Raw genomic sequence first — 11,731 nt, 5'->3', positions numbered from 1 at the left:
GCTTATTAAACCTTCTGATATTCACACATCTATTAGAATGCATCACTCAATTTAACTTTGCCATTTAAATCAGGCTTTCAAATTTTGGGCTTCAGTTGTCTTGCTGAGCAGCAGCTGCATTTAGAGGTTGTGATGGGTCTAAACTGCACAGAGAACGGTGGCCTCACAGCGCCAGGGACCCGGGTTCAATTCCGACCTCGGGTCACTGTATGTGTGGAGTCTGCACGTTCTCCTCGTGTCTGCGTGGCTTTCCTCCGAGTGCTCCAGTTTCCTCCCACAGTCAAAAGATATGCAGGTTAGGTGGATTGGCCATGCTAAGTTGCCCCTTAGTGTCCCAAGCTGTGTAGGTTAGGTGGATTATCCATGGTAAATGTGTGGTTTGACAAGGATAGGGTGGGAGGAAGGGCCTAAGTAACATACTCTGTCAGAGAGTTGGTGTAGACTCCATAGGCCAAATGACCTCTTCTGCACTGAATAAAGTTTATTTATTCGCCACATGTAGACTTGCATTAACACTGCATTGAAGTTACTGTGAAAATCCCCTAGTCGCCACACTCTGCCACCTGTTCGGGTACACTGAGGGAGAATTTAGCATGACTAATGCACCCTAACCAGCACATCTTTTAGAGGAAACCCATGCTTGACATGGTGAAAACATGCAGACTCTACACAGACAGTGACCCAAGCCGGGAATCAGATTGGGTCCCTGGCTCTGTGAGGCAGCAGTGCTCACCACTGTGCCACCGTGCTGCCTGTGCTGTGAGTATTTTATGATTCTATGACTTGGCTATTCCTGAAGAAGGTTGGCTCGCAGGAAGGTTTTCAAAGCTTGCAGAGGGATTTGGACCAACTAGAAAAATGGGCTGAAAAATGGCAAATGGAATTTAACGCAGACAAGTGTGAGATATTGCACATTGGAAGGACAAACCAAAGTAGAACGTACAGGGTAAATGGTAGGACTCTGAAGAGTGCAGTTGAACAGAGGGATCTGGGAATACAGGTACAGAATTCCCTAAAAGTGACTTCACAGGTGGATAGGGTCGTAAGGAGTGCCTTTGGTACATTGACCTTTATAAATCGGAGTATCGAGTATAAAAGTTGGAGTGTTATGGTAAGGTTATATAAGGCATTGGTGAGGCCGAATTTGGAGTATTGTGTACAGTTTTGGTCACCTAGTTACAGGAAGGATGTAAATAAGGTTGAAAGAGTGCAGAGAAGGTTCACAAGGATGTTGCCGGGACTTGAGAAGCTGAGTTACAGAGAGAGATTGAATAGGTTGGGACTTTATTCCCTGGAGCGTAGAAGATTGAGGGGAGATTTGATAGAGGTGTATAAGATTTTGATGGGTATAGAGTGAATGCAAGCAGGCTTTTTCCGCTGAGGCTAGGGGAGAAAAAAAACAGAGGGCATGGGTTAAGGGTGAAAGGAGAAAAGTTTAAAGGGAATATTAGGGGGGGCTTCTTCACGCAGAGAGTGGTGGGAGTGTGGAATGAGCTGCTGGATAAAGTAGATAAAGTCCCACTTTTAACATTTAAGAAAAACTTGGACGGGTTCATGGATGAGAGGGGTGTGGAGGGATATGGTCCAAGTGCAGGTCAGTGGGACTAGGCAAAAAATGGTTCGGCACAGACAAGAAGGGCCAAAAGGCCTGTTTCTGAGCTGTAATTTTCTATGGTTCTATGAAGGAGAGTCAAATGGACTGGAAACGTTAACTCTTGTTTCCCTCTCCACCGTTGCTCCCAGACCTGTTGACTTTATCCAGCATCCTCTGCTATTACTTGGCTGTTGCTGCATCGCTTTTCCATTACTTAAGTGCAAAACGGGAGCAAGTTTATAAATAACATTAACTTCAAAGTTGTGCTTAGGAGACATTCCCGACAATGACAGAAATCATTTAATTGGGCTGGAATTCAGTGCAACAAAACAAAATGTCAGATAAAGACAAGGCAGCAGCTCTGGAGAAAAGTAGGTTAGCTACTTTGGAAAAGGGCCCTTCATCAGAATGGTGAAGGAACGTGTTGGAAAATGTTTACTCCTCTCTTTTCAGATGTTGCTGGACCTGCTGTGTATTTCCAGCAATTTCTGCTTCTATCTCATCATTCCAGTGTTTGAAGTTTCTGGGCGGGATTTTCCGGCTGTATTCGCCCCGAAACCGGAAAATCCTACCCGAGGTCAATGGGCCTTTCCATGGTCTGCCCCTCGCCTGCTACGATTCCTGTGGCAGGCGGAACTGGAAAATTTGCCTCATTGTTTCTTTTTAAACATATCATTGAATTTCCTGTGAAGAAGGAAGTCATGGGCCGGAACCACACCACCTCGCCCACCACAGAATCAACGCGGGTGAGGGTCCAACAATAGAAATCTCTGTTGACTTGGCTCGGGAGAGACCAGAAATTCCCACCCATTATCTTTAATTTATGTTTTATTTTTATGTTGGTGTCACAAGTAGGCTTATGTTAACACTGCAGTGAAGTTATTGTGAAAATTCCCTAGTCGCCACACTCCTGTTTGGGTACACTGAGGGAGAATTTAGCATGGCCAATGCACTTAACCAGCACATCGTTTGGACTATGGGAGGAAACTGGAGCACCCAGAGGAATCCCACGCAGACACGGGTCACTGCACAGGCAGTGACCCAAGCCAGGAATCGAACCCGGGTCCCTGGCGCAGTGAAACAGCAGTGCTATCTTCACTCCATACACATACTTCTAATACACTGATTTCTACCTCTCAGTACTTAAAATGATGATTGACTTGCGCCATGGGTTTGCATGTTCTTAACTCTGTTGATGAGCTCTGTTGAAGTAAATATTTATTTCTTACAAGTATGAAAGACAGGATGGTTGCACTTATGGGCATGTTGTCATGGGCAACTGGGGAGCCTCTGGGCAGATCAGGTTTCCCACACTTTTGTCTGTTAGGACAAGAAGCACAGGGTGGATACGTATTGCCCCTGGAGGATTCGTTAAATTTCAGGGCGTGGATAGCCATTTAACAAGTGGCTCAGTTTCAATAAGCAAATGCTTTATGATTGGTCTCCAGTTTGTTAACTCAAGTGTATCTGATCTCACGGATAAAGACGTGTAGATCTGCCAAGTCTGAAAATTCGATGCAATAAGCATTTCTGTCTTCAAGCCAAAAATGCTCAAAGTAGAACTCCAAACGAATGCGTCATGGCGGGAACCTAAATAGGTTAGCGAGGCAGAAAAGCATAATTTGCCAAACGCAATGAGCTGCTTCTGCTCCAATTTCTTTTGACTAACAAGACAAACAAGCTTATTACGTCAACAATTGTCAGCTTTGATAATCTCCCAAAAACATTTTATATCCACCATTACTCAGCAATTATTTTATCTGGATTGCTGGTGTTACTGACGCTTTGTAGCCTAGATTTACGTGACGTTTGTCATTTTTCGAATGATTGCAGCTCATGTACATATTCGCTCGTTCTGATGTGAAAGAAAACTGCTCATTTGCCAGAGGATGGAGAAGAGACAGAGATTAAATAATCAGGTGTAATGTCTTCAATTGTGATCAATCACCTTCTGCCACACGGAGTTTATTAATGTCACAAGTAGGCTTACATTAACACTGCAATGAAGTTACTGTGAAAATCCCCTAGTCGCCACACTCTGACACCTGTTCACCTACACTGAGGGAGAATTTAGCATGGCCAATGCACCTAACCAGCACATCTTTCGAACTGTGGGAGGAAACCGGAGCACCCGGAGGAAACTCACGCAGACACGGGGAGAATGTGCAAACTCCACACAGACAGTGACTCAAGGCGGGAATCGAACCCGTGTCCCTGGCGCTGTGAGGCAGCAGTGCCAACCACTGTGCCACTGTGCCGCCCACAGCTGAAACAACTTTGATATGTGGCAACGCTGCACTATATCTACTCAAGAGTGACATCCAGAATATTGTCTTCAGATATGGTTGGAAGCTAATGAGATATTCAGATACAACAGTGATTATTGTTTTACAGTTGACTTGGGAATTCCCTGGCCATTCACACCCCGCCACTACTGCAAGTGAGGATGAGAATTTGGCACTCCATATTTTCCATTCACTGTGCGGAGGGACCAGAGAATCGTGTTGGTGTGAATGGCCGGAGAATCCCACCCATTTATTTCAAAGACTTCAGACCAAATGTAATATTGATAATGGATGGAAGCAGAGGTGAGCTTTCTGATTGCTTCACTGTTAAACTGGCATATAACTCAACACTGCGGAGGTCTGGTTGCACCACGGATAGTGTCCCTGCCTTTGAGCCAGAAGCTGGAGTCCAAACCCCACTTCAGGACTTGAGGGTTAATCATCTGCCTCAAAGTCCTCACCCTGTGCGATCCCAGGCTCATCCCCAGACCCTTCTCTGGAGTCATCTTTCCTGGGCTGTGGTCCTGCCTCGCTCTCCCCAGCCTCCACCAGGTCCCTGCTTTTCAGAGCTAGATTGTACAGGGTATACCATGTGACAGCTATGAGGGTGAGACACTCTGGAGGACATTGCAATGATCCCTTGGATTAGTCGAGGCATCGGAAGCACATCTTGAACAACCTGATGGTCCTCTCCACCACCACTCTTGTGGATATATGACTCCTGTTGTATCTTGCCTCTGCCTCAGTTCTTGGGTAACAGAGTGGGGTCATCAGCCACCTCTTCATTTGAGTTGATTTATTATTGTCACATGTATTGGGATACAGTGAAAAGTATTGTTTCTTGTGCGCTGTACAGACAAAGCATACCGTTCATAGAATACATAAAGGAGAAGGAAAGGAGAGGGAGCAAAATATAATGTTGAAGTTACAGGTAAGGTGAAGAGAAAGATCAACTTAATAGATGATGGGACCATTCAAAAGTCTGATGACAGCAGGGAATATGCTGTTCTTGAGTCGGTTGGTATGTGTTTTCAGACTTTTGTATCTTTTTTCCGATGGAAGAGAGTATGTCCGGGATACGTGGGGTCCTTGATTATGCTGGCTGCTTTTCCGAAGCAGCAGGAAGTGTAGTTAGAGTCAATGGATGGGAGGCTGGTTTGAGTGATAGACTGGACTTCATTCATGACCCTTTGTAGTTTCTTGCAGTCTTGGTCAGAGCAGGAACCATACCAAGCTGTGATAAATCCAGATAGCAAAAGAGAGTGCGGGAAAATCTCAACAGGTCTGGCAGCATCTGTAAGGAGAGAAAAGAGCTGATGTTTCGAGCCCAGATGACCCTTTGACAAAGCTTTGACAAAGGGTCGTCTGGACTCGAAACATCAACTCTTTTCTCTCCTTACAGATGCTGCCAGTCCTGCTAAGATTTTTCAACATTTTCTCTTTTGGTTTCAGATTCCAGCATCCGCAGTAATTTGCTTTTATACATCCAGATAGGATGCTTTCTATGGTGTATCTGTAAACAATTGGTAAGAGTCATGGCTGAGATGCCGAATTTCCTTAGCCACATCAGCATGGAGGAACCAGAACAGGTTGTCAGTGATCTGGATATCGAGAATAGCCCTTGTCACCCAGGGACCATCCATCCAATCTTGCAGGAGCCACGAGCAGCCTTGGTACCTGGGAGTGCTGCAAAGTGTAAGAATCGTACCCTGGGTAACAGGCACAGATTTGTAGAACCCCGTGTCCTGTGGTCGCAGACAATCACCACATTCATCGAGTGGTCGCCTTTCCTGGTGATGAAAGCTCCTGGCTCTCCTTCTGGTGCCCTGAAGGCCACACACAGGCAGATTATAGCATCCTGGATGTGGGGAAACCCAACCATCACCCCGAACCTTCGTGATCTCGCCACCTGGCTGTCCTCGTCTGTCCATTCGCTGATGATTGTGCAGGTGTGTCTAAAGATGGCATCAGTTACTAGCTTGACATAACTGTTTGTGGCTGCTTGCAAGGTGCCGCACAATTCCCCCACTGAACCCTGAAAAGAACCGGAAATGTAGAAGTTGAGGCCACTCTGACCTTCAATGCCATTGGCCTGGGGTGACTGCCCACACAGTTAGAAACAATTTCAGAATCTATCGTGTCGCAAAGTGATAATACTGCGTCCCTGGAGAGGCATAGCCTCCTGTGAACCGGACATTTGCAGCTAGTTGGTGCACCGTCTGTGTACTCTAGCTACTGGGTAGTGGTGACTTTGCCCTGCCACCGCCCCCCCCTCCACCCCCCCCTCCCCTCCACCCCCCCCCTCTACCCCACCACCCCCTCTCGCCCCCCCCACCCCTTGACCTCTCTGCTGGCCCTGCACCAACTGAGCCCATTCCTCTCCTCTTACAAGAAGGTTCCACCAGAAGTATAGGCTATCCCCATTGGAGCAGATGCGGAGGACAAGTGCCTTGCAAATGAAGGACATGTTCCAATCTTCAGGAAAACCTTCCAGGGAAGTCCTGAAACACTGAAAGTCCCATTTCAAATGCTAAACAGTAAGCAGGAAACTCAAGGAAAACTCTATAATCACACAGTGGGGAGATATGGTAGTCATGATGTGGAGATGCCGGCGTTGGACTGGGGTAAACACAGTAAGAGTTTTAACAACACCAGGTTAAAGTCCAACAGGTTTATTTGGTAGCAAATGCCATTAGCTTTCGGAAGCTCTGAAAGCTAATGGCATTTGCTACCAAATAAACCTGTTGGACTTTAACCTGGTGTTAAAACTCTTACTGTGAGATATGGTGGCACAGTAGTTAGCACTGCTGCCTCACAGCGCCAGGAACCTGGGTTCGATTCCCGGCTTGTGTCACTGTCTGTGTGGAGTTTGCGCGTTCTCCCCATATCTACATGGGTTTCCTCCGGGTACTCCGGTTTCCTCCCACAATCCGAAAGACGTGTTGGTTAGGTGCATTGGCCATGCTCAATTCTCCCTCAGTGTACCCAAACAGGCACCGGAGTGTGACGACTCGGGGATTTTCACAGTAACTTCATTGCAGTGTTAATGTAAGCCTACTTGTGACACTAATAAATAAAATTGAAAAGCTACAAACTCTACCACAGAGAAACTGCTCCAGTGCTGGGGGTCTTTTATCCCACCCTTGGATGAGGAAATGCCCACCCGTTTTGCCCATGCATTGTGCTAAAAATCACACAGACACTGTGAAATCCCTGTCAATTGAACTTTTAATGGCTTTAATTGACCCTTTAATTGTCGGCTAGTGTGCATCCGATTCACACACGTGCGCACTGACCTTGAAATCTGCACGCGCGTAATGACATCGCTAAACGCTCCCGACATCTTCTCGCACGAGTTAACACACATCCAGGTTGGACACACATCTGACACAGCTATGTAAAATTCTGACCATGAAGGAGGGAGGAATGGAAGGATCTGTTAAAGAGTTAGAGAACAGCAGTAGGAGGAGGCTCATTGGGAGCATTCTGGCATGGACCTGTTGGGCCGAATGGCCTGTTTCTGTGCTGTTAAATGCATTGTAATAGATGTAAAATAGGAGATTGCGCCTTTTGTTTTCTGTACAGATATTTTCTGGCGGATAGGTCAGAGTGGAACAGCATCTCATCTTCCGGCGAGGCACTTTACAGCTACGTCTCAACATCGAATTCAACAATTTCAGATGATTAGCTCGACCCCACCTCGATCCTTTTGTTTTCATTCTATTTTATTTTTCACTTTTCTCTACCTTTTATTTCTTTATTGTCTTTCTTCATTTTTAAAAATTTATTTATTAGTCACAAGTAGGCTTACATTCACACCGCAATGAAGTTACTGTGAAAATCCCCTAGTCGCCACACTCCGGCGCCTGTTCTGGTCAATGCACCTAACCAGCACGTCTTTCAGAATGTGGAAGGAAACCGGAGCACCCGGAGGAAACCCACACAGACACGGGGAGAACGTGCAAACTCTGCACAGACAGAGACCCAAGCCGGGAATCGAACCTGGATCCCTGGCACTGTGAGGCAGCAGTACTAACCACTGTGCTACCGTGCCGTTTCCCCCCCTCCACTCTTTCCCCCTACTTTATCCCCCCTTTCCTTACCTTTTCACCCCCTTTGCTATATTTTACCTTTCTCCCACCCATTCCCAACTCCCTCCCCCCACATCTTCATCTGTCACAGCTTACCTCTGATTTCAGCTTCTCTGCCGTTTGGCCATTCACACCCTTTATTCCCTCCACGGACTGCCATTAGCAGTCTTTTCCCCTGGTTTCTGTGACTATGACTCAACTTTCATTCCCTCTTCTACTTTCTGTGCCTTTTAGCTTTGACAGAGGGCCACCTGAACTCGAAACGTCAGCTCTTTTCTCTCCTTACAAATGCTGCCAGACCTGCCGAGATTTTCCAGCATTTTCTCTTCTGGATTTCATGCTTCCTGCTCCCCATTCCATGAAAAGACAAGTGGAGGAGCTCCGAGTGTTCTGAGAATCCCACCCTGAAAGAGCCTCAGCTCACGCCATGCACTTGAGAGCTGGCATGAGTTCCCCTGAAACACCAGGACGTTCCAAAGCATCCAATGCCGGAGGTAATTAGACCCAGATGGGATCAGTTACATGCAGGAAAATTCCTGATAGCTCCTTGGAGAAAAGATATGTTCACAGTTACGGACCTTTTTCACGACCACTGGGCAGTCACTGTTGTAGGAAATATGGCAGCCAGCTTTCACACAGCAAACTTCCACAAACAGCAATGTGATAATGACCAAATAATCTGTTTGTTTGTGATGTTTATTGAGAGATAAATATTGACCAGGGCACTGGGGTTAACTCCTCTGCTCTGTTTCAAAACGGTGCCACGTTCACTGAGAGGGCAGCTGCTGCCTTGGTTTAACGTTTCAATCTGAAAGATGGCACCTCCAACACTACAGCACCCTCTCCGCACTGCACTGGAGTGGTAGCCTTGGCCTTTGTGCACAGCTGGGAATTAAACCTGGGACCTTCTGACTTCCAGCAAAGAGAATGTTACCAACTGAACCACAGCTTGACACTGAGGAGGTGAAGATTTGGATAAACCGCCTCCATTGGGTCTTTCTTGTACCGTCATTCCAGCACTGGGGGAGGGGAGGGGCATGGCCCCACGCTGTCATTTGGTTAACACCCCCTCTGAACATGCAATTGATTTCATTCCCACATCTAGATGGGATCTTCACATGCAGATACAGGTGGCAATCACTTCCAATACACTGCATTTTGAACAGTGAAACATGAACCCACTATCTTGATTATTTGGAAGGCATGGTGGCACAGCAGTTAGCACTGCCGCCTCACCACACCAGGGACTTGGGTTCGATTCTGGCCTTGAGTCACTGTCTTTGTGGAGTTTGCACGTTCTCCCTGTGTCTGCATGGATTTCCTCCGGGTGCTCCAATTTCCTCCCACACTCCAAAGATGTGCAGGTTGGGTGGATTGGCCATGCTAAGTTGCCCCTTAGTGTCCCAAGATGTGCGTGTTAGATAGATTAGCCATGGTGAATGTGTGGAGCTACGGGAATAGGGCAGAGGAGAGGACCTGGGTAAGATACTCTATCAGAGAATCAGTGTAGACTCGATGAGCCGAATAGCCTCTTCTGCACTGTCGGGATTGTTTGATTCGATATCAAGTCTTTCCTTTGAGAATCCTGATGTGAATCAGTAGCTGCCTTGGGCAACAGTCAGTACAAATCGGCATGGAGAAAAGTAACTCAAAAATAGCACGGTGACAATAAATTGAGGGTAGTTTCAAGTTTCTGAAAACAAGTTTCAGTGGTGAGCTGTTACCTGTGGGAGGAATCCAAGCATTGTCGACAACTAACAACTTGCAAGAACTGATAAGACGTAATGGGGTTTTGCAGCTACTTGACTATTTGGTCTGTACCAGTTTTTCCACAACAATTCTGTTGTCTAGTTTCATTCAGTTTGCCGCAGCCTCGAGGCAAAATCTGTTGCACAGCAGAAAGGAGAACTGAACTGATCTTAACCAGAGCAGTTACCTCAATACATTTAATCTCCATCCAGCGATCATGTCTGGCTGTGCGAACAAAGTGTTCAATCACCTCTTATTCTGTAATACAATTTATACATCGAGCCAGCTACATTTATCATCTGAGCTTAGAATGAAAGCAAAATAACATATTAAAGCAAATGCGAGGTACAATCGCTTTTTGTAAGTTTGATTTGATTTATTATTGTCACACATGGCTAGGATTGGTATAGAGGAATGTGGGACAAACGCGGGTAATTGGGATGAGCTTAATGGTAAAAACTGGGCGGCATGGACAAGTTGGGCCGAAGGGCCTGTTTCCATGCTATAAACCTCTGTGACTCTATGTGGCAAGGTGGCACAGCGGTTAGCACTGCTGCCTCACAGCGCCAGGGACCTGGGTTCAATTCTGGCCTTGGGTGACTGTCTGTGTGAAGCTTGCATGTTCTCCCCGTGTCTGCGTGGGTTTCCTCTGGGTGCTCCGGTTTCCTCCCACAATCCAAAGATGTGCGGGTTAGGTTGATTGGCTATGCTAAATTGCCCCTTAGTGTCAAGGGGATTAGCAGGGTAAATATGTGGGGTTACGGGAATAGGGCCTGGGTGGGATTGTGGTCAGTGCAGACTCAATGGGCCAAATGGTCTCCTTCTGTACTGTAGGGATTCTATGGTATACAGTGAAAAGTATTGTTTCTTGCATGCTATACAGACAAAGTATACCATTCATAGAGTACATAGGAGAGAAGGGAAGGAGAAAGTGCAGAATGTAGTGTTATAGTCACAGCTAGGGGAGAGAGAAAGATCAGCTTAATATAAAAAAAAGAGAAAATGCTGTAAAATCTCAGCAGGTCTGACAGCATCTGTGGGGAGAGAATAGAGCCAACGTTTTGAGTCTGGATGACCCTTCGTCAGAGTGAAAGGTCATCTAGACTCAAAATGTCAGCTTAATAAAAGATAAGTCCATTCAAAAGTCTGATCGCAGCAGGGAACAAGTGGTTCTTGAGTTGGTTGGTACATGACCTCAGACTTTGGTATATTTTTCCCGATGGAAGAAGTTTGAAGAGAGAATGTCCGGGGTGCGTTGGGTCCTTGATTATGCTGGCTGCTTCTCTGAGGCAGCGGGAAGTGTAGACGGAGTCAATGGATCTAGGGCCCAGTGCCCAATTCCCTGAAATTTAATGTAAAACAACAATAGCAGAATCACATCCTCTCAAGAGTCTGAGCAATTGCTCCATGTCTCTTTGGACTGGAGAAACTGGGCCACTTGCCTGGTTTGTACCAGTTCCATGCCCACCACATCTGCTACTGTAACACCCGTTTTACTGTGAGTGCCATTCACACAGTGAGAGCTGGCAGGAAATCATGAGCGTATTTGGAAGTTCAGTTTAATCAGCGCTTAACAAACCCTCCAAAAAAATAATCATGCTGTGCTTTAATATGCTTTTAACCAGATTACTCCCTGCGGCAAGTAATATATATTTCTTGAAATGGGCTGTTCTACTGGCACTGCTGAACGCAAGTCTTCAGTGCAAAATACTCCTCTGTTAACCTAGAATCTGAGTTTAAAGAGTAACGGTCTTTTTCCATGCACTTTACAGTTTACTCCTGAGCTCATTGCTCATTTGTCACCTTTTCTGTAATTGTTTTATCCAGTGTGTGTGTGTGTTTGTGCTTTTAAATCTCCAGTTGCTTTAGAACATGACTTTGGTCCATGTAAGCATGTCTTCAACTGAGAAATAAATATCAGTTCCAAGCGTAAGTTTTAAGTTTATTTATTAGTGTCACAAATAGGCTTACATTTAACACTGCAATGAAATTACTGTGGAAATCCCCTGGTC

At 46.0% G+C, this 11,731-nt stretch overlaps 1 long non-coding RNA gene across 3 annotated transcripts; it reads right to left on the bottom strand.

The window, feature by feature from the left end:
- Positions 1-4,660: 4,660 nt before the first annotated feature.
- Positions 4,661-8,673, bottom strand: LOC144511293 (uncharacterized). 3 transcript variants are annotated; one of them, XR_013500788.1, is made up of 3 exons: positions 8,067-8,673; positions 7,176-7,315; positions 4,661-5,914 (listed from the first exon to the last, which is right to left on the bottom strand). It is a non-coding gene; the product is annotated as an uncharacterized LOC144511293 (long non-coding RNA). The 3 variants fall into 3 exon arrangements; XR_013500786.1 differs by lacking the exon at positions 7,176-7,315; XR_013500787.1 differs by lacking the exon at positions 8,067-8,673 and having other exon boundaries at positions 7,176-7,902.
- Between the last annotated feature and the right edge of the window lie 3,058 nt (positions 8,674-11,731).

The sequence above is a fragment of the Mustelus asterias genome, chromosome 24 (assembly GCF_964213995.1).
Source record: "Mustelus asterias chromosome 24, sMusAst1.hap1.1, whole genome shotgun sequence".
NCBI lineage: Eukaryota > Metazoa > Chordata > Chondrichthyes > Carcharhiniformes > Triakidae > Mustelus > Mustelus asterias.
Note: the sequence above shows the minus strand (reverse complement) of the source record. Positions and strands in the feature narration are given on the sequence as shown.